General features: G+C 46.0%; 1 pseudogene; it reads left to right on the top strand.

Annotated features, from left to right (window-relative positions):
- The first annotated feature begins 2249 nt into the window (after positions 1-2249).
- LOC131907911 (putative ribosomal protein uL10-like) overlaps positions 2250-13438 on the top strand; it is an 87297-nt pseudogene continuing 76108 nt past the window's right edge.

Here is a 13438-nt window from a genome sequence, read left to right on the forward strand (position 1 = left end):
AGGGACTTTGGCCATGTGACCCATGTCAAGGACTCTAAGATGGAAGGAGGTCATCCTGGTTTGTCTGGATGGTCCAACTAACTAGTCATGTGAGTCTTCATAAACAGAGATCCTTTCTTGGTTGTAGCCAGAGAGCCAGAGGGATGAAGGCATAGGGAGGACATGGCCAAAGCCAAGGAACACAGGCAACCCCCACAAGCCACAAGAGGCCAGGCAGTAGATTCTGCCCTAGAAGCTGTAAGAAGGAACATGTCCTCCCAGCCCTGGGATCTTAACCAGTGAGGCCCACCTCCGATGGGCCTAGATGTCTAGAACTGCAGGATAAAAAGTGTAAGGGTTCTGTTTGCTCTCAAGCTCTGCGGTTTGTAGGTATTTGTTATGGCAATGGACACAAACAGAAACAAAAATCAGAGCACCAGGGTTCACTTCCCAGTCAGCAGACTCAGAACTGCAGACTTGGGCCAACTGATGAGCCCATGTGTCTCAATCATCTGCAAACAGGAGAGCTGTCCTTTCTTGTGAGGCTAGTGTGAAAACTAACAGTGATGTGAAAGCTAGACTGTCCAGGGGAATCGAGGATTAATGGGAGGGGGTTAAGAAAAGGAAGAGCAGGGTGAACAGGGGTGGGGGGTGCCCAAAGTGTATGTACTTGAATGAAAGTGTCCTTATGTAACCCAATACCGTGAACAATGAATGTGTGCTAATGAAAACAGAAAATAGAGATCAAAGAACTCATGGAGGTAACAAACTGCTGGTGTCTTGCCTGGCCCAAGGACCGCCAGGTATTTGTTATCTGTCCATTTCTTCCTCTCTCTCTCTCTCTCTCTCTCTCTCTCTCTCTCTCTCTCTCTCTCTCTCTCTCTCTCCCCCCCCCCCCTCTGTTTACTCTTTTACATCTCCTTGAGAAATGAAGAAAACAATTCCAAGGTCAGCCCCAGAACATCCCCTGGAAATACACCGCAGGTTGGGGTAAAATGGGGGGTCTGTGATCTGGATCCACAAACCCCCACGAGGTGACCTGCTCACGTGGCAAGCACAGCTCGTCCCAGCAGCCCTGAGAAAGGCAGCTCCGAAAAGCAGCATTCCCCGCTGAGCCAGGCAAGAGCTTCCAAGGGGACAGGTCACATTGGTGACCTGGGAGGCAGGCTGTGGGCCTGGAGCGCTTCTAAGTGGAAAACCTTCCCAGGGCTAACTGCACCCTGCCCCCATGCTGTGCCCAGGGCACTGGAAGGATTTGGCCTGGTGTATTTACAGGGTATGTCCTGGCAGTGGGAGCAGTTGGAGCAGCCTGGCTAGGGTGACCCTTTTGATGCATCTGGCGACAGGCTGCACGCTGGAGGCCAAGCGGTCTCCTCCAGGCAAGCCCACGTGGTGTCACCATTAGTTCTGCCTCAGGCTGGTGCAACTGGAAGAATGCTAGGTGGCCCCAGAGGGCAGAAATGCTTTGCACTGACTCAAACTTTGGCGGCATCAAAATCTCTTATGGAGCTTTAAAATTAGAGATGGCAAGACCCCTCAACCAACTAGCCTCTGCATTTGTGAACAGGTGAAGGTTATTAGCGTATACCAGAGCTGGGTGAATATGATGCCATAAACTTGAGCTGTTGCTGGAAAGGAGGCTGGAGGCACGTCACGTAGAGAACCCTGCAAAGGCCCCGTTGCACAGGCAGAGGGAATGAGACACAGGAGGACAGGAAGGTAGCAGGACCTGAAGGGGGTTGGAGAGGAGACATGAAAGGGGCCGGTGGTCTAGTGGGAGTCCAGAGAATCAAGCTAAGATGCTCATGACCTTGGATAAGGCCCCTCTCTATCTGGTGGCTGGTAGAAAGCAGGGCCCTGTCTGGTTGGGACTGAAAGTGTCTGAAGCCTCAGGACTTCTGGGGCTCCAGAAACCAGGTACCAACCCTCCAGCATTCACCAGAAACACACCGTCAACTTGCAGGAACGTCATCCCTCTGTCTTTCGCTGCACTAGTCTGAGTTTCTCAGAGCCATGATGACTCTGGGACCAAATTCCTGAGGAGTCACATGGGGCTCTACACTTAGAAAGGCCCTCTTGAGCTGCCATCTTGAAATAATTAAATATATTTTTTTACTAAAACAAAATTTGCTAAATAAATCTGTCCACTTAAATTAAATATATATATATATATGATAAACAAAAAATAAACAGTACATATAAAAGAACTCATGAATGTAGTACTCCACTACCAGAAATAATGCAGTCAAGTTTCCCAAATCTGGGGAAATATGAGGGGTCAGCGCATTCAGAACACAATAGAAGATGAGAAAACCATCTTCGTGGTTGTGGTAACCCCCCTGCCAGGTAAGTCTGACCATTTTAAAATGAACAGTTGAGTGGCATTGAGTACATGTGTCATCCAGCTCCATTATCTAGCTCTTTCTGGTGTTTTATTTTGCTTTGTTTAAGCTTTTTAATTACAGCACTAGGTCATTGTGGCATTTTCAATCACAATTTGTTTTTGTTGGTTCTTTTTCCAATTGCCTTAAAAGGTTTTTTATTTTAAATTATGTGTATGTGTCTGTGTGCAGGTATGTGCACATGAATGCAGGTGCCCTTGGAAGTCAGAGGCATCAGATCTCCTGGGAACTAGAGTTACATACAAGTGGCTGTGAGCCACCCAACATGGGTTCGGGGAATCAAACTCAAGTCTTCTACAAGGGCAATAAATGCTCTTAGCCATGGAGCCATCTCTCCAGCCCTCCGCTTTGTTGATTTCTGAAACATTTTATCATCTTCAAAGAAAACTTCATGCCCATCAAAATATTGTTCTCCATTTCCCTACCCTGCATTCCCTGGCAATCACTAACCTGCCCTCTGTCTCTATGGATTTCTATATTCTGCATATTTCTCATGAGCAGGTCATAGAATATGTGACCTTTTGTAATTGTCTTCCTTCACATAGCATAATGGGGGGGGTGATATTTTTTACATTTATTTATTGTATGTTTGTAGGAAAGGGGGTGTTTGTGCCACCATGGTATACATGTAGAGGTTAAATGACAACTTTTTCAGGGGTCAGTTCTCTCCTTCAACCATGGGATTTAAGGTTTGAATCAGGTTGCCAGATTAGGAAGTAAATGCCTTTACCTGCTGAGCCATCTCCACAGCCCAATATAATATTTTTGAGATTTACCCACAATGTAGCACACATTAGTACTTTACTATTTTATACAGCCAAGTATTATTCCATCATATTTATTTTTTTTAATACATGCTCCAACTTTTTAATTTTGCGATGGGCTCTGAAATGATGGCCCTGATCAGAGCTGATTCATGCATGAGGGTGTGGATGTTACTTACAATCAGACTGTGGCCTCCTTGCCTCTCCTCCTGCCACCAACCTCCAACAGTCACCATAATTATTTTTCTCAAATGAGATACACCTGCCCAGTCTCCATGTTTAGAATCCTTGGTCTGAAAGCCATCAGCCTTCATCCCGTGTTAGCTACAGAGCAGAGTCCCCCACAGGGATCAGGACATGGCGAACCCCTCAGTCTGGAAGGTCTTCTTCACTGCCTCATCCCCTCTCACAGATCAATTCCAACACTTTAACTCTATGGTCCTGATCCTCTAAAATCCAAATGGTAAAATAACTATAAGCTGGGGGTGAGGGGCAGGCAGTAACAGAGAGGCAGCCGCCTTAGGGGCTGACCTTCACGAAGACAGGCTGAGAAATAGATGGGTCAATTCAAGTTTCCACACTGATACTTTGGGGGATCACAGACTTTACTTACAAGAGAATGTATGTGCCCAGTGAGATATAAATAAGCATGTTAACATATTCCTGCTGAGATCCAGCTTAATGGCCAAAAAACTAATTATTAGAACTAGGAAAGGGTCTGAAATAAATACAGCCCGTGTGGCACTTGTTGTCACATAAGGAACGGAGCCTCGGAAGTTGGAAATAATGCAGAACCACTGAGTGGATGCTTCCAGCATGCAGTAGGCAGTTGTCCATATTGGTCAATAAGGTTCTTTTCCTTGTCAGGTCATCCAGCATTTAACAATATGCTTATACCCTCGATGCTGGTTTCTTCTAAGAGTCATGAGATTATGGAAGTAGGAGAGGAGCCTGGACAGCCTAGGGTCCCGTGCTCAGCCATCTGACTTCTCCTTCGGTAGCTGATGTTTCAGAGGTTGAGGGTGGGGTGTGCTATGATACTAGAACCTCACTGTGACCAGGGCATCACAAGTCAAGTCTTTAAGCCTGAGCCCAAACATGCAGCCTGGGTCCCCTTACTGTCCAAGTCAATGCCTCAGCCCTCCACTTCTTGCTCACCTGGTCCCAGTCCCCACATCTAAGATGTTGCTTCAGAAGGGTACTTTCCCCTAGCTTAATTTCCATACCTCCATTTTCCTTTGCAATGACCCTCAAGTGTGTTCATCTCCCCAACTTGTTCTACTTCTCCCCCAAAGCCAGCAGCTCTTATAGCCCCTCCCACCCATCACCAAATGCCTGTATCTCTTTCACCCTTTCTTACTTCCTGACACCCTGGTCCCCAACCTAGTCATATCCCACAGCCCCTCATCCACAGAGACCATCATCTTTCCAACACTCCCTCCCTAGACCTTCCAGCAGCCTTCACCACCTCCAAGAAGAGACCAAGCTCCAAGTTGAGCATTCAAGTACCATCATGTTCTGCCCACCCCCACCCTCTACCACCTACCTCATCTCTCTCCATCACACACTCTATGAACTTCCTCCTTCATTTCTTGCCTTTCTCCCCCTTGCTAAAATTCCTCCCCTGCAGGAGAAATAAGCAATGTCTATCCCTCCTCCTAAGGTTCCAAATACAAACCGAGGCAGGATTCCAGCAAAGTTGACTCTGGAGGAGCAGTGAGTTTACTAGGCTCATTTACAGATCAATGGGTGAGGGACTCTGGGAAGATGCATGGGTGACTTTAAAGAAGCCATACTGATTTTCCTCCAGCATGGATGATGACTCCCCATGGCCACACAGATAGGACCCACCCCTAGTTCTTCCCACCCTGTGTACTTCTAACCCATCCCTGAGGCCACATGCAATCACAGCAGAATTGATTACAACTGGTTGGGAGAGTTAGATGGATATTTGGGTAACAATCCCATGACCCTCCCCATCCCTCCTTCTATGAGGGACCATCAATAGTCAACAAGCTGTGATGATCTTTTGCAAGCAGGCACGGCTGAACTCATAAAGATGGTGGCACTTTGGTTTGCAGGATAGTCCAGGACAACATTCCCACATGACCTTCATTTTCCCCATCCATAAAGTGAGGATTTGAAGTTGCTAATCTCCGAGGCACCTCCCTTGTGGTACCAAAAAGAGACTGTAGCATGCACAACCCCACCCCTAAAATCCTGCTCTGAGTGGCTAAGTGCCTGGGAAAAGTGGGAACAGACCACTGGGTTCTCAGCACAAGCCGGGAAGGGTACTCACTCCCATTATTTTTCATCCCTGCTTCACTTCCCCCAAGGGAAAAACAAAAAGGAAGCTGAGACTCCAGTGAGTGTCCATCCTCAGAAAACCAAGAACCAAACCACACAGAACACAGCCGTTAGACACTCAACTCAACAGAATCAACAGGAAACTCAGCTGCTGGCCCAGAGATGCAGGTGGGACTAGAGAGAGTGGGGAAGTCAAGGCAGTGAGAAAGCTCAATCCAAGGTCTAGCTCCCTTTATAGGGACAATGCTCCCAGATGTCATGAACCAGGTCTGCATTTGAGCAGCACTGACAGTGGGCAGCTAAGAACACTCAGGGGATGACAGATCCAAGAGCAGATATCTGGTCACTGAAACATAAAGCATAATTCTTTATATTTGGGGGCATGGTCACATTATCATTTTATCTTTCTCAGTCTCCCTGTGAGTGCTGCTGCAAGTCTGGCCTTCTGGGCAGGGGCCAGGAAGGAGAAGAGAATGAAGAAGCTTATCTTGAGACCCTGATGGACTGGGACCTACTTGTCACTTCTGGATATTGTTAAGAGGAGATGAGCATTGAGGAAGGGACACCTGCTTATGAAGCTATGTAACATCTGAATGTTCTCCCCCCCCCTCTCTCTCTCTCTCTCATACACACACACACACACACACACACACACACACACACACACACACACGTGCATTCTTTTGTTATGTTTATTAATTTATATCTATGTGTATGGATGACATGAGGAAGACAACTTGCAAGAGTTGGTTCTCTCCTCCCTGATCTATCAAGATGTGAACAAGTGTCACCACAAGCTGCAGTTTCAACCACCATGCTGTCCCCACCGTGTGGATCTTCCTTGTACTTACTCTATCAGAAGTTTGTTCCAGGTTGGTAGAAATTTCATGGCTGTGCCTCAGTTTCTTCTCCTGTAAAATGGGCCCCCATAGTACCCTCCTGGGACTGTTGTAAGGATTTAATGAGTTAATGTGAATGCAGTATTTAAATATTAAGTATTTAAACAGTGTCAGGAGTATAGCTCTTAATAAATATTGATAATTACTACCAAATATTATCCCAAATGTACTGAGTGTGAGAAGGTTAAACAACCCAGAGAAACAGAACCAGCAGGAGATGTCCTGTAGCCAGCTGTGATGGCACAGAACTGTGATCCCAGCCTGGGAGTAAGTGAAGACCCACATGGTGGGGACAGCAGGGTGACTGAAGCTGGATCTTGTGGCACCAATTGTTTACATCTTAATAGATCAAGAAGCAGAGAGAATGGGACTGGAAGCAGGGCTGGATTGTAAGCTTCAAAGGGCTAGTACAGTACCTAAGTCACAGGTCCCAAAGGCTTCCCAACATCCTAAAACAGCACCACCCACTGGAAATCAAGTTCAAATACATACACTTGGGGGACGTTCAATAACTCAAACCATAACAAGCACCAACAAAGCCCAAAGGGATTCCAATAAATTACCCCACCACCATTCTGCTATGCCACAGTGAGCATTTTGATAGAGTAAATTTTTCCATTTCCTCATTTACACTTTCCTTCCTATTTTATCTTATTTGTGTTGTGGTTGAAGAGTTACCAATTTAAGCCCTGTGGCAGAGAAGGGGAGGGAGGATATGAACGCTGGAGACATCTAGGGAAGCAGACAGATATTCCAGGATGCCAAAGCAGTCTGTGGGGCTTCCTTGGCAGCATCAGTCAGCAAACAGCATCAATCTGGAGATGGGGCTGTGTTTGTGAAGGTTTCCCAAAAGAAGGCTCTGAGAGAGCGGTGAGGTGTGTGGCCCTGATTCTCTTTTAAAGATACATTTTTACAGCTATGTAAAACCAAGCCCAAATAGCCTAGCAATGTGCCCACATGCCCTGAAATGCAGGGAGCCAGGACATGAGGATTGTGGGAGAGGGCTGTCCTTCAGCAGGCTGAATTGGGGACAATGAGCTCTCTGGACAGACGGCCTGCCTGCCAGAGAGCCTCAGGAACCTGTTCCAGGTCAGCAGGAAGTAAGGAGATGCTTTGAGAAAGAAAGGATTTGTTTTCTGAAGCAGGTACCTCACACAGGCATTTGGTATTTCAGCCTCAGTCCCTGGAAGCCATGAGACAAGGCAGTACATGGCTCTGGTCAACAATGCAGAAGCCCAAAAGGGTCTGTGGGTTGGGGAACTCACAACCCCAAAGTTTCCATGCAGCCTCTCTATGGAGTCTTCATGCCACTCTCAAGCCAGCAGCACCTAGGAAACTGGGAGTCTTCCTGCCATCCATTCCAGCAACCCATCTCTTCCTTCCCACTTCTTCAACCTTTCCCCAGCAACCTGGCTTTACCCTTAACATGAGGTAGCCACTGTCCCATTGGTCTGTTAGCAGGAATGTAGTTGGTTGTTTTTGCTCTTTTGGAGGGCCCAACACCCAGCTCCCAAATAAATCACAAATGGAGGCTTATTCTTATTTATAAATGTTCAGTCTTAGCTTGGCTTGTTTCTTGTCAGTTTTTCTTAATCTAAATTATCCCATCTACCTTTTGCCTCTGGGTTTTTGCCTTTTCCCATTTCTATATATCTTTCTTTCTTACTCTGTTGCTGGTTGTGTGGCTGGCCCCTGATGTCCTCCTCCTTCTCTTTCTCTTTCTCATTTCCTCCTCCCAGATTTCTCCTTCTATCTATTCTCTCTGCCTGCCAGCCCTGCCTATCCCTTCTTCTGCCCCACTATTTGCCTCATTCAGCTTTTTATTAGACCATCAGGTATTTTAGACAGGCACAGTAATACAGCTTCACAGAGTTAAACAAATGCAACATAAACAAAAGTAACACACCTTAAAATAATATTCTACAACACAGGAAGGTCTGCACTGTGAAACCAAGATCTCTCCAAGGACAGGGAATGTACCCAGGAGGCTTCAGCCAGATGAAATTCGATCCTATCCACAGTGCCCCCTCTCCTTCCACACCCTCCCACAGCCCTCAAAGGACATCAGTCATGATCCAGGCCCTGCTCTTGATGTTAGCTTGGCAAAGCATGGGACAGGGAGGGCAAGTCAGAACCAGAAGCAGGAGAGCCTTCAAAGGCCCTGCCCAGTGATCTACTTCTCCCAAAGGTGTCACGACCTTTAAGGCTGGTGAACAAACACTCCAACAGGAACCCATAGGGTACATTTCAGATTCTGAAGCCTGACAGCAGAAGTGGAGTAGTGTAGCAAAAGAAGGAAGGGAGAGCCATGCTGTGGAATAATCCTTTTGTACACTGTGGAGATGTGTTGCTCTCATTGGTTTAATAAAGAGCCAACTGGCCAATAGCTAGGCAGAAAGAGGTTAGGCAGGAAAGCAAGACTGAGAGAAGGCTGGGAAGAAGGGCGGAGTCACCAGGAGATGCAGAGGAAGCAGGAGATGAACTTGCCCATACTGAAAAAAGCTACCACCATACAGTAGAATGTAGGTAAGAAATATGGGTTAATTTAACATGTAAGAGCTAGTTAGTTACAAGCCTAAGCTATCACCCAAGCATTTATAATTAATAATAAGTCTCCATGTTGGCTATTTGGGAGATGGCTGGCAGAACAGAAAGTTTCACCTACAGAGCCACCTTTTTCCCTTCCCTCTTTTTTCTTTCTTTTTTCACTGTGAGTGAGGATTTGTATGCCCAAGCATGTGCCATGTGCATGCATGTGTGCATGCATGCCCAGGTGCATGTACACACGTGGCTGCTGCCTACTGTGCCAACTGGCATTTACATGAATTCTAGGGATCTGAACTCTGGTCTTCATGCTTGCCAAGCAAATGCTTTAACCACTGAGTCGTCTCCCCAGCTCCCCATCTTCCCTCCTCCAGCACCCAGAAAAGATTGAAAGGAACTCAAGAAGTGGATCTACAATGAAGAAAGCTAGCTGGAGCCATTAGCCAGGCTGCTGTACAAAGTACCATAGACTGGCTACCTATAAATTATAAAACTTCGCCGGGTGGTGGTGGTGCATGCTTTTAATCCCAGCACTTGGGAGGCAGAGGCAGGCGGATCTCTGTGAGTTTGAGGCCAGCCTAGTCTACAGAGTGAGTTCCAGGAAAGGCGCAAAGCTACACAGAGAAACCCTGTCTCGAAAACAAACAAACAAAAAAAATTACAGAACTTCACCAGCTCACAGCTGTAGAAGCAGAACAGTGATAATCAAGGTGATGGAGAGAGTTAGTTTCTTCTGAGGAATGTGAAGGAAGACTCTTCCTAGGTCTCCCCCTGTGGCTTGTGAAAGACCACCTTCACCTCCAACAGTGTTCTCTACATGACGCTTTCTGCATGGCACTCTCCATGTGTGCATCTGCCTCCAGACTGTTCCTTTCCATACAGCCACTGTCACGTTGGATGACAGCCTGCCCCAAATACCTCACTTTAACTACTTTAACTCCTGCCAGGACCCTATCTCCAAACACGGTCCCATTCTAAGGACTTCAACAGATGAATCTGGGGCAGTAGGAAGAATACAAACACAACCCACAACTCAGACCAAAATAAGTCTGATGAGGAGTAAGAAGCTTGAAGAATCTTCCCTGGTTTCAGAAACATCCAAATTAAAGTAATTCCCCTTGTATCCCTTTCAACTGACCAAACTCCATTGGTGATCAATTGTCCACTTACTTGTTTGAGGTGGTGACTTGAAGAGGGGGCTTCACAGCTCCGAGAGTCCCGCGGTTTCCAGGGATGAAACTTGAACCCCCACAGACACACCTCAGTCAGAAGTAGAACAAAAAAGGCTAGGCTTAGCTATGAAGGATGAGCCACAGAAACCTAATGGGCTATGTGGAAAAGCCAAGGGAACCTAATGGGCTATGTGGGAAAGCCCAGTAACTCACCGTTGTCCTCCTCCTCTCCAGAAATAGCTGGAGCTTTATCTACTGTGGCACTGTCTGCTCTCAGGGGTCCCCAAATAGAATCCACAGGGTCTTAGATAGAACAGTTTGCCTTCCCTACCCCACAACTACTGGGGCTGGATCCCAGAGAGATGCTTTTATGTGGTACCCAGGGTGACTCTGGTCTCCAGCAGTGTTTGGAACCTGCCATTCCTCTGCTGGGCCTAAAGATGAACATGTGCTCAGGGCTCTAAGGAGCCCAGCAGTTGGGTCTGTGGGGAACTGGCATAGTTCCTAACCCTTGATTATGGCTCTAAGTTGTCTCCAGGCAGACTCTGATTCCTATTTCTAATCCTGCCTCTCAACTCTTGATTACTTCAGCAAGTGCCTTTCAAATGCCCCATTCTTTTCTTTTATAAAGAAATGCCTCAAACTTCAATCTTTTGGAAGAAAAGAAATAGCATATATAAATGCTATTTCCCATGTTTGGGAAGCTTTGTCCTTGTCTACCTCAATGAGAGGTTGAAGAAAAATTGTATTTGTCCTGATTTTCATTGCTTTAAGTCAACAGACACAAACCAGCCTTATAGCACATTCTGGTCAAAACATTTTTATATAAGCAGTGATGGTCACAGGTAGATTATGCATGAGCTTCGCTTTCAGTAGGTCCCACAATAGATGTTCAGCTGTTACTTCCATATACTGAAGGTTGTCATGGCAAACACTGCCATGCCACTCTCCATCTGAGGTTATGAGTTCAAGGTTCCTTGGTGTACAGGGAAATCCAGAAGTCCTAGGAGTTTATGTCCCTAAGAAGCATCCTTCATCCAGTAGAACTGGCAATATTAATAGCCCCAGCTGCCTTGTCTCTAAATTGAGGCAACTTCAAGTCTTATTCTACACTGGGCCACTCATCCCCAAATGACCAAGCCCTGGGTACACACAATAGTGAGCTTCTTGATAACACACCATTGATTGGCTGCTTTCCCTTCTCTGCCTCCCCATATCTACACCTGACCAATGTCTCCTGGCATCAGCTTCAAGGAAATGACTTATGCTCAAATCCTTAACTAAGGGAATTCTGGGTAAGACACGTACCAATCTAAACTGTTCTTCCGTTGGATCACAGCTCTTATTCAAGAACTCACATCTAAGACCATCTGACATTCTGGATTTCATAGCAGAATAATTTGGGCATAACAGCATAAATTTTACAAGGAAAGCTCTTCTGGAAAAGCTAAATCCAATCCTATAATTCAAACTGAGCGTTCCTTTGAGGTTTTGTACTAAATTGGGTTTGGAACTCAAAAAACTTGTTAGCATCTGCAATCGGCCAACATAAACCATGAGAGAGGTTTGGGGGGTGGGATGTGAAATGGTACAGCCCTTCAGAAAACAGCCTCCCAGTCTCTCCAGAGATAAAATGCAGTCATCATATGACCCAGCAATTCTGCCCCTAGATCTAAACCCAAGAGAATTGAAAACATATGTCCACATAAAACTTGAACATGGATGTTCATTGTCTATAATAGCCCCCAAACATAAAGACTATTCAAATGTCCATCAATGAAGCTGATAAACTGATTAACAAAATATGGAGTAACCAGCCATACAGTGCCCTTGTCCATAGAAGGAATGAGATTCTAATAGATGCTATAACATTCATGGTCCTTGAAAACCTTGAGCCTTATACAAAGCAAAAGAAACTAATTATATAAGGCCACCTACTATCAAGTCTACTCATATAAATTGATCAGAATAGGCAAATTCATAGAGACAGAAAGCAAATTGGTGGTTGCCAGGGATGTATGAGAAGTGACTGCTAATAGATACAGGATTTCTTCGGGATGGGCTGATTAAAATAAAACCAGACAGTGGTAACTGTCTACTTTGTGAATTTGTTAGATACTACTGAATTGTACATTTTCACATAGTGACTTTTATTGTACATGAATTATATCCCAATAAAACTGCTGTTTGAGAGAAACAAGTATTCAAATATCCCTTCACAATAATGTTGTAGAGACTCTGCCACATCCCCAACAAAGTTCAGATGAAATTTCATCCTCCTTGAAAAGTATGAGATAGAATCAGGCGGGACCTGCAAGAGGTGATTAGCTCACCAAAGCTCTGCCTCATGAATGGACTGAGCCATTTTAGACTCCCGGTTATCTTAAGAACTGGTCTGTTAGAAAAGTCAGTTTGATTCCATTGCTTGTATGTGCCCTGTTGCCGGTTAATAACAATTGTCAACTTGACAAGATCTAAAATTGCCTAGGAGACAAGTCTCTGGGCATGCCCGTGAGGGAGATTTTAGATTGGGTTAATTGAGGTGGGAAAATCTACCCTAAACGAAGGCAACATCATTCTAGGGACTGAAGTCCTGGTCTGAATAAAAAGGAGAAAGTGATCTGAGCGCCAAACACTCATCTCTTTCTCCTTCCTGATTGGCTGTGATGTGACTAGCTGCCTCAGAGTCTGTTGTCATGCTGTCGTGTTTGAATGAGAATGTCCCCTCATGGTGCACGTATTTGAACAATTGGCCCCTAGTTGTTGGTGATGTTTGGGATGGTTATGCCAACTTGAAGTAGTGGAGTCTTGTTGGAAGAACTCTGTCACTGGGAACAGGCTTTGAGACTATATGACCTCAACTACTTCTTGTTTTCTCCCTCCCCCTCCACTTCTCTGCCCACCCACCCCCCTCGTGTGTGTGTGTGTGTGTGTGTGTGTGTGTGTGTGTGTGTGTGTTTGTGTGTGTGTATGTGTGTCCCTGTTCCTCTCCCTTCCCTTGCCCCTCCCCACTCTCTCTCTCTCTCTCTCTCTCTCTCTCTCTCTCTCTCTCTCTCTGTGTGTGTGTGTGTGTGTGTGTGTGTGTGTGTGTGCCCTGGGAGAAGGTGAAATGTGATCTCTCTGCTTCCTGGCTGCCAGGCCTGCCTCACACACCTGCTGCCAGGCCCTCCCTGTCTTGATGGATTGTATCCCCTCTGGAACAATAAGCCAGAATAAACCCTTTCTTCCTTAACTTGCTTTGTTGTCAGGGTATTTTATCACAGTGACAGGAATGTAACTAAAACAGCCCCTCTCACAATGTGATGACATGGGCTGGGCTACCTCAGGACTCTGCAGAAAGTCCTCGCCAACAAGAGGGTCCCCATCAGATG

Source organism: Peromyscus eremicus, chromosome 4 (assembly GCF_949786415.1).
Source record: "Peromyscus eremicus chromosome 4, PerEre_H2_v1, whole genome shotgun sequence".
Lineage (NCBI taxonomy): Eukaryota > Metazoa > Chordata > Mammalia > Rodentia > Cricetidae > Peromyscus > Peromyscus eremicus.